The sequence below is a fragment of the Ovis aries genome, chromosome 13, assembly GCF_016772045.2.
Source record: "Ovis aries strain OAR_USU_Benz2616 breed Rambouillet chromosome 13, ARS-UI_Ramb_v3.0, whole genome shotgun sequence".
NCBI classification, from domain to species: Eukaryota; Metazoa; Chordata; class Mammalia; order Artiodactyla; family Bovidae; genus Ovis; species Ovis aries.
Genome location: NC_056066.1, coordinates 63,531,009 through 63,540,453, shown reverse-complemented (window position 1 = coordinate 63,540,453; position 9,445 = coordinate 63,531,009).

Genomic DNA, 9,445 nt, shown 5'->3' with positions numbered 1-9,445 from the left:
ATAGAGTAGTTAAAATTTCTTAGATTGTTACTATTTGCCCCCAAACTACTAACTTGATCACTCACTGGTTAGGACTATCTGGTCTATGGCTGTAATACCAGTTTCAGAGAAAATCTATAAGCTGAGACAATACAATCGGCGACATTTTGCATTTCTCTAACATTTCAAACATTATCCGAAAACATTTTTTTAATTAGGAGGAGCTTTCTTGCTAATTATTAAATCCATATGTGTTTCAATGGAAATTTATTCCCTGTTTGATTCATTCATACTCAATACATCACAGTTTTAAGAGTTATTTGATGTTTAAGAAGCCATTAGAACCCCCATATAATGCCCATTTCTGAGAAAAGAGGATGTGGGTAAAATTAAGCAAAACCAAATGTTAACAAATTCCTTAAGGATTAAGCAAAATTAATGAGGAAATTTAAGCGACACTGTTTTGACTTTTCAGACTCCGAGGAAGTCTGTTGAGTAGAGAGGCCCTCACATCTCTAGTACATATTTTCTCCCAAGGGACTGTGAGGAGATGAGAAGAGGAATGATTTAATGGGTACAGAAATGTTTGGCGTTGTATTTCCACTAATATTTAAGTCTATATTTTCTAATACTCTCCTACCCTGCTACAAAACACCTAAACTTGCTGACTAAAATACCATAAACATTATTTTAAATACTACATTTGAGCTCCTAAGAAAGATTTTTTTTTAAGTTGAGAGCCTAAAAATAAAGAGGGAATTAAAATTGTAGGACAAATATGAACTGATGCTATAGATGGGGAAGTGAATGAGGTTGCTTGTCTTAGTAATAATCAAGGACTTGATGTTTTAAAAGATACATGGACAGAAAATGAAGCAGGATGCTAAGGAAAATTGAGACCAGAGTTTTTCCACCATCAAAGAGAAATACCAAGGAAGTATGTCTGTTTTAGCTTGCTCTGCATGAAAAAAACTCCCTCAAGAGAGAAATACCATTTCCCTAAAAGAAACTAGGGTGTCTCAGAGAAATAGTTGATTCTAGATCTAGGCAGGAAAAGTACAAGATGAATCTGAAACATTTTGTCGTACTATCTAGCAAGGAAGCTGTTAAAGACATGTCAAAAGGACTCAGGAAACAAGTTGAAGAGCACTTACCAGGCAAAAATGGGACAACTGGACCATCAATATAAAATAATAAGTGCAGTGGATTAAAACTGATGAAATACGCTTAAGCCCTTGAGCTCACAATATTTTTAAAAGCTGATCATATTTGGGGTATGATAGTGAGTCAATTCATTATCTTGATAACTGGCAAATAAAGGGAAAGGATCAAGCATTTATCCTGCTTTCCCATGATGAATTCTACCATTGGGTAAGTAAGAAGTAAAATCAGAAGCACATCTTTTATAGATGTATTTCAGCAAATAAATAAAAGGATTAGAAAATCACCAGTTTCTAACCCCCAGTTAATTAGTGGATCCAGGCAAAGAGCATCAGTGGCTGTTAACATCATGCAGAGTCGGACACGACTGAACTACAACAACGTCACACGAAAAGAGGAACAACCAGGCAAACACAAGTAATGTGTAGTCTTTTCAGAGGAATCAAATCTGGAGTCTGATAAAGTCTCTGCATCCAGCTGCTAATTGGTAGGCGAAACAAAGGACATACAACAATGGTGAACTGTCCTTGAATTGCAACTAGTAAAATCCAGACTGTGGGAACTCTACAAATCAAATGGACCAGGTTCTTCAACAAATGAATTTTAAGGAAAAGAAAGTGATGGAGAAAGAAACAATAAATTAAGAGTCTTAAAACACAGAGCAAAGAAAAAAGATATAATAATTTTTAAAAGGGCAAGACTAAACTGTAGTGTCATACTCATGAGATTATAAAGAAATGCAAGGAGATTATTGCTATGTCAGAATAGTGGTTATTTTTGAGAGGAGGAAGGTGCTTATGTGACTGGGATAAGGTACAAGGAAGTCTTCTGAGAGAGTTAACAAAGTTTTATTGCTTGACCTGAGTACTAGTTTAAAAGAGCTCACTTTGTAATAATTCACTAAGCTCTGTGTGTTTTTTCTGCATCTGTCTTATTTTATAATAAAAACCACTGAAAACAAACAAAAATAACCAGAAATGTTGTAAAACATAATAAACATACAAGAACCATTGAACTATATACTCTCAACCTCACTGATTATTAAATAAAATTGAAGAAAAGTTTTTGGCCATGCCACATGGAGTCCTAACCACTGGACTGCTGGGAAATTTCCTAAATAAATTCAGATTAAAACAATAATAGGAATCATATAGTCAAAGGTATGGCTTTTGCAATAGTCACGTATGGATGTGAGCTGGACCATAAGGAAGGCTGAGGGCTAAAGAACTGATGTGTTTAAACTGTGGTGTTGGTTGGAGAAGACTCTTGAGAGTCCCTTGGACTGCAAGGAGATCAAACCAGTCCATCCTAAAGGAAATTAATCCTGAATATTCACTGGAAGGACTGATGCTGAAGCTGAAGCTCCAGAACTTTGGCTACCTGATGCAAAGAGCTGACACACTGGAAAAGATCCTGGTGCTGGGAAAGATTGAAGGCAGGAGGAAAAGGGGATGACAGAGGATGAGATGGTTGGATGGCATCACCGATTCAATGGACATGAGTTTGAACAAACTCCAGGAGATAGTGAAGGACAGGGAACCCTGGTGTGCTGTAATCCATGGGGTTGCAAAGAATCAGACACAACTGAGCGACTGAACAACAGGGATTAGGAAGGGAGTATCAGAACCCAGACTTAAAACACCTTATTTGCTGATTATGGAACATGCTGGATAACAGGATAGGGAAGAGGGAGTAAATGCTGAGAGGTTGTATGATTTATTTCTTGCTTCAGTTATTTGTCTAATGGAAAGGCAGAGGACTAGATTTAAATATTCTAGTTACTGTTGTAGATATTATGTTCACCAAATATTCCAGTTTCTCTGCTATACCTCTTTCTGCATGAGGACTGCATATTCTGCCCTGATGAACTCAGAGGTGGCCATCAGTTCAGTTCAGTCGCTCAGTCGTGTCCGACTCTTTGTGACCCCATGAATCACAGCATGCCAGGCCTCCCTGTCCATCACCAAATCCCAGAGTTCACTCAGACTCACGTCCATCGAGTCAGTGATGCCATCCTGCCATCTCACCCTCTGTCGTCCCCTTCTCTGCCTGCCCCCAATCCCTCCCAGCATCAGAGTCTTTTCCAATGAGTCAACTCTTCGCATGAGATGTCCAAAGTACTGGAGTTTCAGCTTCAGCATCATTCCCTCCAAAGAAATCCTGGGACTGATCTCCTTGCAGTCCAAGGGACTCTCAAGAGTCTTCTCCAACACCACAGTTCAAAAGCATCAATTCTTCGGCGCTCAGCTTTCTTCACAGTCCACTCTCACATCCTTACATGACCACTGGAAAACCATAGCTTTGACTAGACCATAAGTATTAGTTATTATGTGGCTCAGATGGGAAAGAATCGGCCTGCAATGCAGGAGACCAGGGTTTGATCTGAGTTGGGAAGATCCCTTGGAGAAGGGAATGGCAACCCACTCCAGTGTTCTTGTCTGGAGAATCCCATGGACAGAGGAGCCTGTCAGACTACAGTCCTTGGGTTCCCAAAGAGTTGGATACAACTGAGTAACATTTTGGGCTTCCCAGGTGGCGCTAGTGGTAAAGAACTGGACTGCCAATGAAGGAGACATAAGAGATGAGAGGTCAATCCATGGGTCAGGAAGATCCCCTGGAGAAGGTCATGGCAATCCACTCCAGTATTCTTGCCTGGAGAATCCCATGGACAGAAGAGCCTGGTGGGCTATAGTCCATAGGGTCACAGAGAGTTGAACATGACTAAAACAACTTAGTATGCAGGTGTACAAATTACTCCAAAACTTTACAGTTAAAAACAATAAATATTTATCATCTCATGGAGAAGGCAGTGGCACCCCACTCCAGCACTCTTGCCTGGCAAATCCCATGGATGGAGGAGCCTGGTGGGCCGTAGTCCATGGGGTCGCTAAGAGTCGGACACGACTAAGTGACTTCATTTTCACTTTCATGCATTGGAGAAGGAAATGGCAACCCACTCCAGTGTTCTTGCCTGAAGAATCCCAGGGATGTGGGAGCAGGCTGGGCTGCCATCTATGGGGTGGCACAGAGTCAGACACGACTGAAGTGACTTAGCAGCAGCAGCATGGTTTCTGTATGTCAAGAAATTGGGAGTAGTTTGGCTAGGTAGTCCTGGCTCAGGGTCTCTCACAGTTTTGCTGAGGAGAGGAGCAGTCCAAGATGGCACACCCTGAGCTCACATCTTCTCACAGGCACCCCCAAATTACAACTATTTATGGTAACTAAACCCACTCCAGTGTTCTTGCCTGGAGAATCCCAGGGATGGGAGAGCCTGGTGGGCTGCCGTCTATGGGGGTCTATAGGGTCGCACAGAGTTGTACACGACTGAAGTGACTTAGCAGCAGCAGCAGCAGCAGTATATGGTAACTATCTATAAGTACAACTTGAGGACCAGCAGAAAAGATTTTCTATGACTAAAGATATAAAGAATGAATCATAACAAATCAGTAGGAGGGGCAGAGATGTAGTATACTTCAGACCATAATTCTAGGTAGGTAACCCACAGACAGGAGGATAATCACTATTGTGAAGGTTTGCCCCAAGGAGTGAGAGGTCTGAGACCCTCATCTGGCTCCCCAGGCTGGGGGGTCTTGCATAGGAAGATGAACCCCCAGAACAGAGTCAGAAGGCTGTAGGATACAGAGGCTCTCCTCTTAAAGGAGGAGCATAAAACCTCACACTGTGAGTCTCAGTAGAGAGGCTACTCGTCTCAAGGAGCCTGGGTCAGACCCACTTGCTGATTTTGGAAGGCCTGTTGGAGAAGCAGAAGGCAAACAGGACTTCCCCTGGGGACTCAAACACTGGCAGCAGCCCGTTTATGGAAGCTTGTTCCATCGTAAGAACACTGGTGCTTAGAAGCATCATTTTGAAGTCCTTCCTCTAGCCTATTAGCACCCAGGGTTTATCCAACCACTAGCAGGCTGGCACCAGCCCTGGGAACCCCTAAGCAATGCAGCCAGCTGCTCTGGGACCCAGTCCTCCCCATTAATAGGCCAACAACCACTACACAAGGAAGGGACTGGCAGTCAACCAGGCCAGGGGCCAGTCCTGCCTACCAACATACCCTCAGCAGTTGGTCTCAGCACAGGCAGAAGGGCCCAAACAGCCCACAGAGGGAGCACTCCTAAAGTATACAGCTGCTGTATACTTTAGGGAATGTGCTACTGGGCCCATATGACATCTCCTATATAAGGACACTTCTCCAAGATTAGGAAACATAACTGACCTACGTAAAACATCGGAAAAACATAGAAAACCTCAGAGAATTAATCAAAATGCAGAGACAGAGGAATATGTTCTAAACAAAGGAATAAGACAAACACCCAGAAAAAGAACTAAGTGAGGTAGAGATAAGCAATCTATCTGATAAAAAGTTCAAGGTAATGATCACAAAAATGTTCAGTGAACTCAGAAGAATAGATGGACAGAAAGATTAAGTTCAACAGAGTTAAAGAAGAAACAAACAGAACTGAAGAATACAATGACTGAAATTAAAAAATACATTGAAGGAATCAACATTAGACTAGATGATACAAAGCAACAGATTAGTGAACTGGAAGACAGAGTAGTGGAAATCACCCAAGCTGAAGAGGATAAAGAGTTTTTTTTAAATGAGGATAGTTCAGGATTTCCCTAGCAGTCCAGTGGTTAAGACTCCATGCTTCCAATGCAGGGGGCATGGGTTTGATCCCTGGTCAGGTAACTAAGATTCCACATGCCATGTATACATTAAAAAAAAAAAAAGATAGTTTAAAAGACTTCTGGGTGAACATCAAGCATATTAACATTATATTACAGGAATACCAGAATAAGAAGAAAGAAAGAGGCAAAGAACTTATTTGAAGAAATAATAGCTAAAACCTTCACTAACCTGGGAAAGGACACAGACATCCAAGTTCAGGAAGCACAAAGAGCCTCAAATAAGGTAACTCTAAAGAGGTCACACCAAGATATATTACAATTAAAATGGCAAACATTAGGGCTTCCCTGGTGGCTTAGTGGTAAAGAATTTGCCTGCCAATGCAGGAGATATGGGTTTGATCCCAGGTCTAGGAAGATCCCACATGCCAAAGAGCAACTAAGTCCATGAGCCAACAACTATTTAGCCTGTGCTCTAAAGTCTAGGAGCCACAACTACTGAAGCCTACAAGCTCTAGAGCCCGTGGTCTGCAACAAGAGACGCCATCACATAGAGAAGCCTGCATACCACAACTAGAGAGCAGCCCCTGCTTGCTGCTGCTAGAGAAAAGCCCACAGCAATGAAGACTCAGCATAGACAAAAAATAAATAAACAAAATTTTAAATGGCAAAGGTTAGATAAAATGAGAGACGCAAAAGTGTCACGAGAAAAGCAACTATGGGAGTAACAAAGGAACTCCCATAAGACAATCAATCAGTTGACTTTTCAGCAGAATCTTTGTAGGTCAGAAGGAAGTGACATACTACACTCAAAATCTCAAAATGATCAAAGGAAAAAAAACTTAACCACCAAGAATACTCTACCCAGGGGAGTTCCCTAGTGGTCTAGTAACTAGGACTCTTCCACTGCAGAGGACATGGGTTCGAGCCCTGGTCAGGAACTAAGATTCCACAAGCTGCATGGCATAGACAGAAAACAAACAAAAAAACAACTCTACCCAGCAGAGTTTTAATTCATATTTGAAAGAGAAGTCAAAAACAATTAACAAAATGGCAATAAGTACACATCAATCAAATAGTAACTTTAATGGACTAAATGTTTCAACAAGACACATAATGGTTAAATGGATAGAAAAACAAGACATATTACTATATATATACATGTATATATAGTATACATATATATGTGTGTGTGTGTATATATATAATTGTTGTTCAGTTGCTCAGTTGTGTCTATTTGTGATCCCATGAACTGTAGCATGCCAGGCATCCCTGTCCTTTACCATCTCCTGGAGTTTGCTCAAACCCATGTCCATTGAGTCGGTGAGGCCATCCAACCATCTTATCCTCTGTCATCCCCTTCTCCTCCTGCCTTCAATCTTTCCCAGCATCAGGGTCTTTTCCAATGTTCTAACTCTTTGCATCAGGTGGCTAAAGTAGTGGAGCTTCAGCTTCAGCATCAGTCTTTCCAATGAATATTCAGGATTGATTTCCTTTAGGATTGACTGGTTTGATCTCCTTGCAGTCTAAGGGACTCTCAAGAGTCATCTCCAACACCACAGTTTGAATGCATCAATTCTTCGGTGCTCAGCCTTCTTTATGGTCCAACTCTCACATCTGTATGTGACTTCTGAAGAAACCATAGCTTTGACTATACAGAACTTTGTCAGCAACCACAAACAAGTTTCAATTAAGAAGACTGAAATTATATCAAGCATCTTTACTGACCACAACAGTATAAGACCAGATATCAGCTACAAGGAAAAATTGGAAAAAAACACAAACACGTGGAGTGTAAACAACATGGTACTAAACCACCAATGGGTCACCGAAAAAATAAAGAAGAACATTTTAAAGAATCTGGAAACAAATGAGAATAAAAATCTGTTGTTGTTCAGTCGCTAAGTTGTGTCCTACTTTTGCAACCCTATGAACTGCAGCAGGCCAGGCTTCCCTGTCTTTCACTATCTCCCAGAGTTTGCTCAGACTCATGTCCATTGAGTTGGTGATGCTATTCAACCATCTCATCCTCTGTCGCCCCTTCTCCTCCTGCCTTCAATCTTTCCCAGCACCAGGATCTTTTCCAATGAGTCAGTTCTTTGCATCAGGTGGCCAAAGTATTGGAGTTTCAGCTTCAGCATCAGTCCTTCCAATGAATATTCAGGACTGATTTCCTTTAGGATGGACTGGTTTGATCTCCTTGCAGTCCAAGGGACTCTCAAGAGTCTTCTCCTGCACCACAATTAGAAAATATTGATTCTTCGGTGCTCAGCTTTCGTTACGGTCCAACTCTCACATCCATACATGACTACTGGAAAAACCATAGCCTTGACTAGATGGACCTTTGTCAGCAAAGTGATGTCTCTGCTTTTTAATATGTTGCCTAGTTTTGTCACAGTTTTTCTCCTAAGGAGCAAGTGTCTTTCAATTTCATGACCACAGCCACCATCTGCAGTGATTTTGGACCCTGGGAAAATAAAGTCTGTCACTGTTTCCACCTTTCCCCCTTCTATTTGCCATGAATTGATGGGACTGGATGCCATGATCTAATTTTTTTGAATGCTGAGTTTTAAAATGAAAATGCAATGAAATACAATGATTCAGAAATTTATATCTACTTATCAGGAGTACATCAAGATTGTATATTGTCACCCTGCTTATTTAACTTATATGCAGAGTACATCATGAGAAATGCTGGGCTAGAAGAAGCACAGGCTGGAATCAAGATTGCTGGGAGAATGATCAATAACCTCAGATATGCAGATGACACCACCCTTATGGCAGAAAGTGAAGAGGAACTAAAAAGCCTCTTGATGAATGTGAGTGAGGAGAGTGGAAAAGTTGACTTAAAGCTCAACATTCAGAAAACGAAGATCATGGCATCTGGTCCCATCACTTCATGGGAAATAGATGGGAAACAGTGGAAACAGTGTCAGACTTTATTTTTCTGGGCTCCAAAATCACTGCAGATGGTGACTGCAGCCATGAAATTAAAAGATGCTTACTCCTTGGACGAAAAGTTATGACCAACTTAGATTAGCATATTGAAAAGCAGAGACATTACTTTGCCAACAAAGGTCTGTCTAGTCAAGGCTATGGTTTTCCAGTAGTCATGTATGGATGTGAGAGTTGGACTGTGAAGAAAGCTGAGCACCAAAGCATTGATGTTTTTGAACTCTGGTGTTGGAGAAGACTCTTGAGAGTCCCGTGGACTGCAAGGAGCTCCAACCAGTCCATTCTAAAGGAGATCAGTCCTGGGTGTCTTTGGAAGGAATGATGCTAAAGCTGAAACTCCAGTACTTTGTGGCCACCTCATGTCAAGAGTTGACTCATTGGAAAAGACCCTGATGCTGGGAGGGATTGGGGGCAGGAGGAAAAGGGGACGGCAGAGGATGAGATGGCTGGATGGCATCACCAACTTGATAGACGTGGGTTTGGGTGAACTCTGGGAGTTGGTAATGGACAGGGTGGCCTGGCGGTCTGCAATTCATGGGGTCGCAAAGAGTCAGACATGACTGAGTGACTGAACTGAACTAATCTACCATATATCTACTCATCTTGCTTACTCTATATCTACTTATTTATTTATCTACCTACAATGGAATATTACTCAGCCATAAAAAAGAATAAAATCTTGCCATTTTTCAACAACATGGATGGGTCCAAA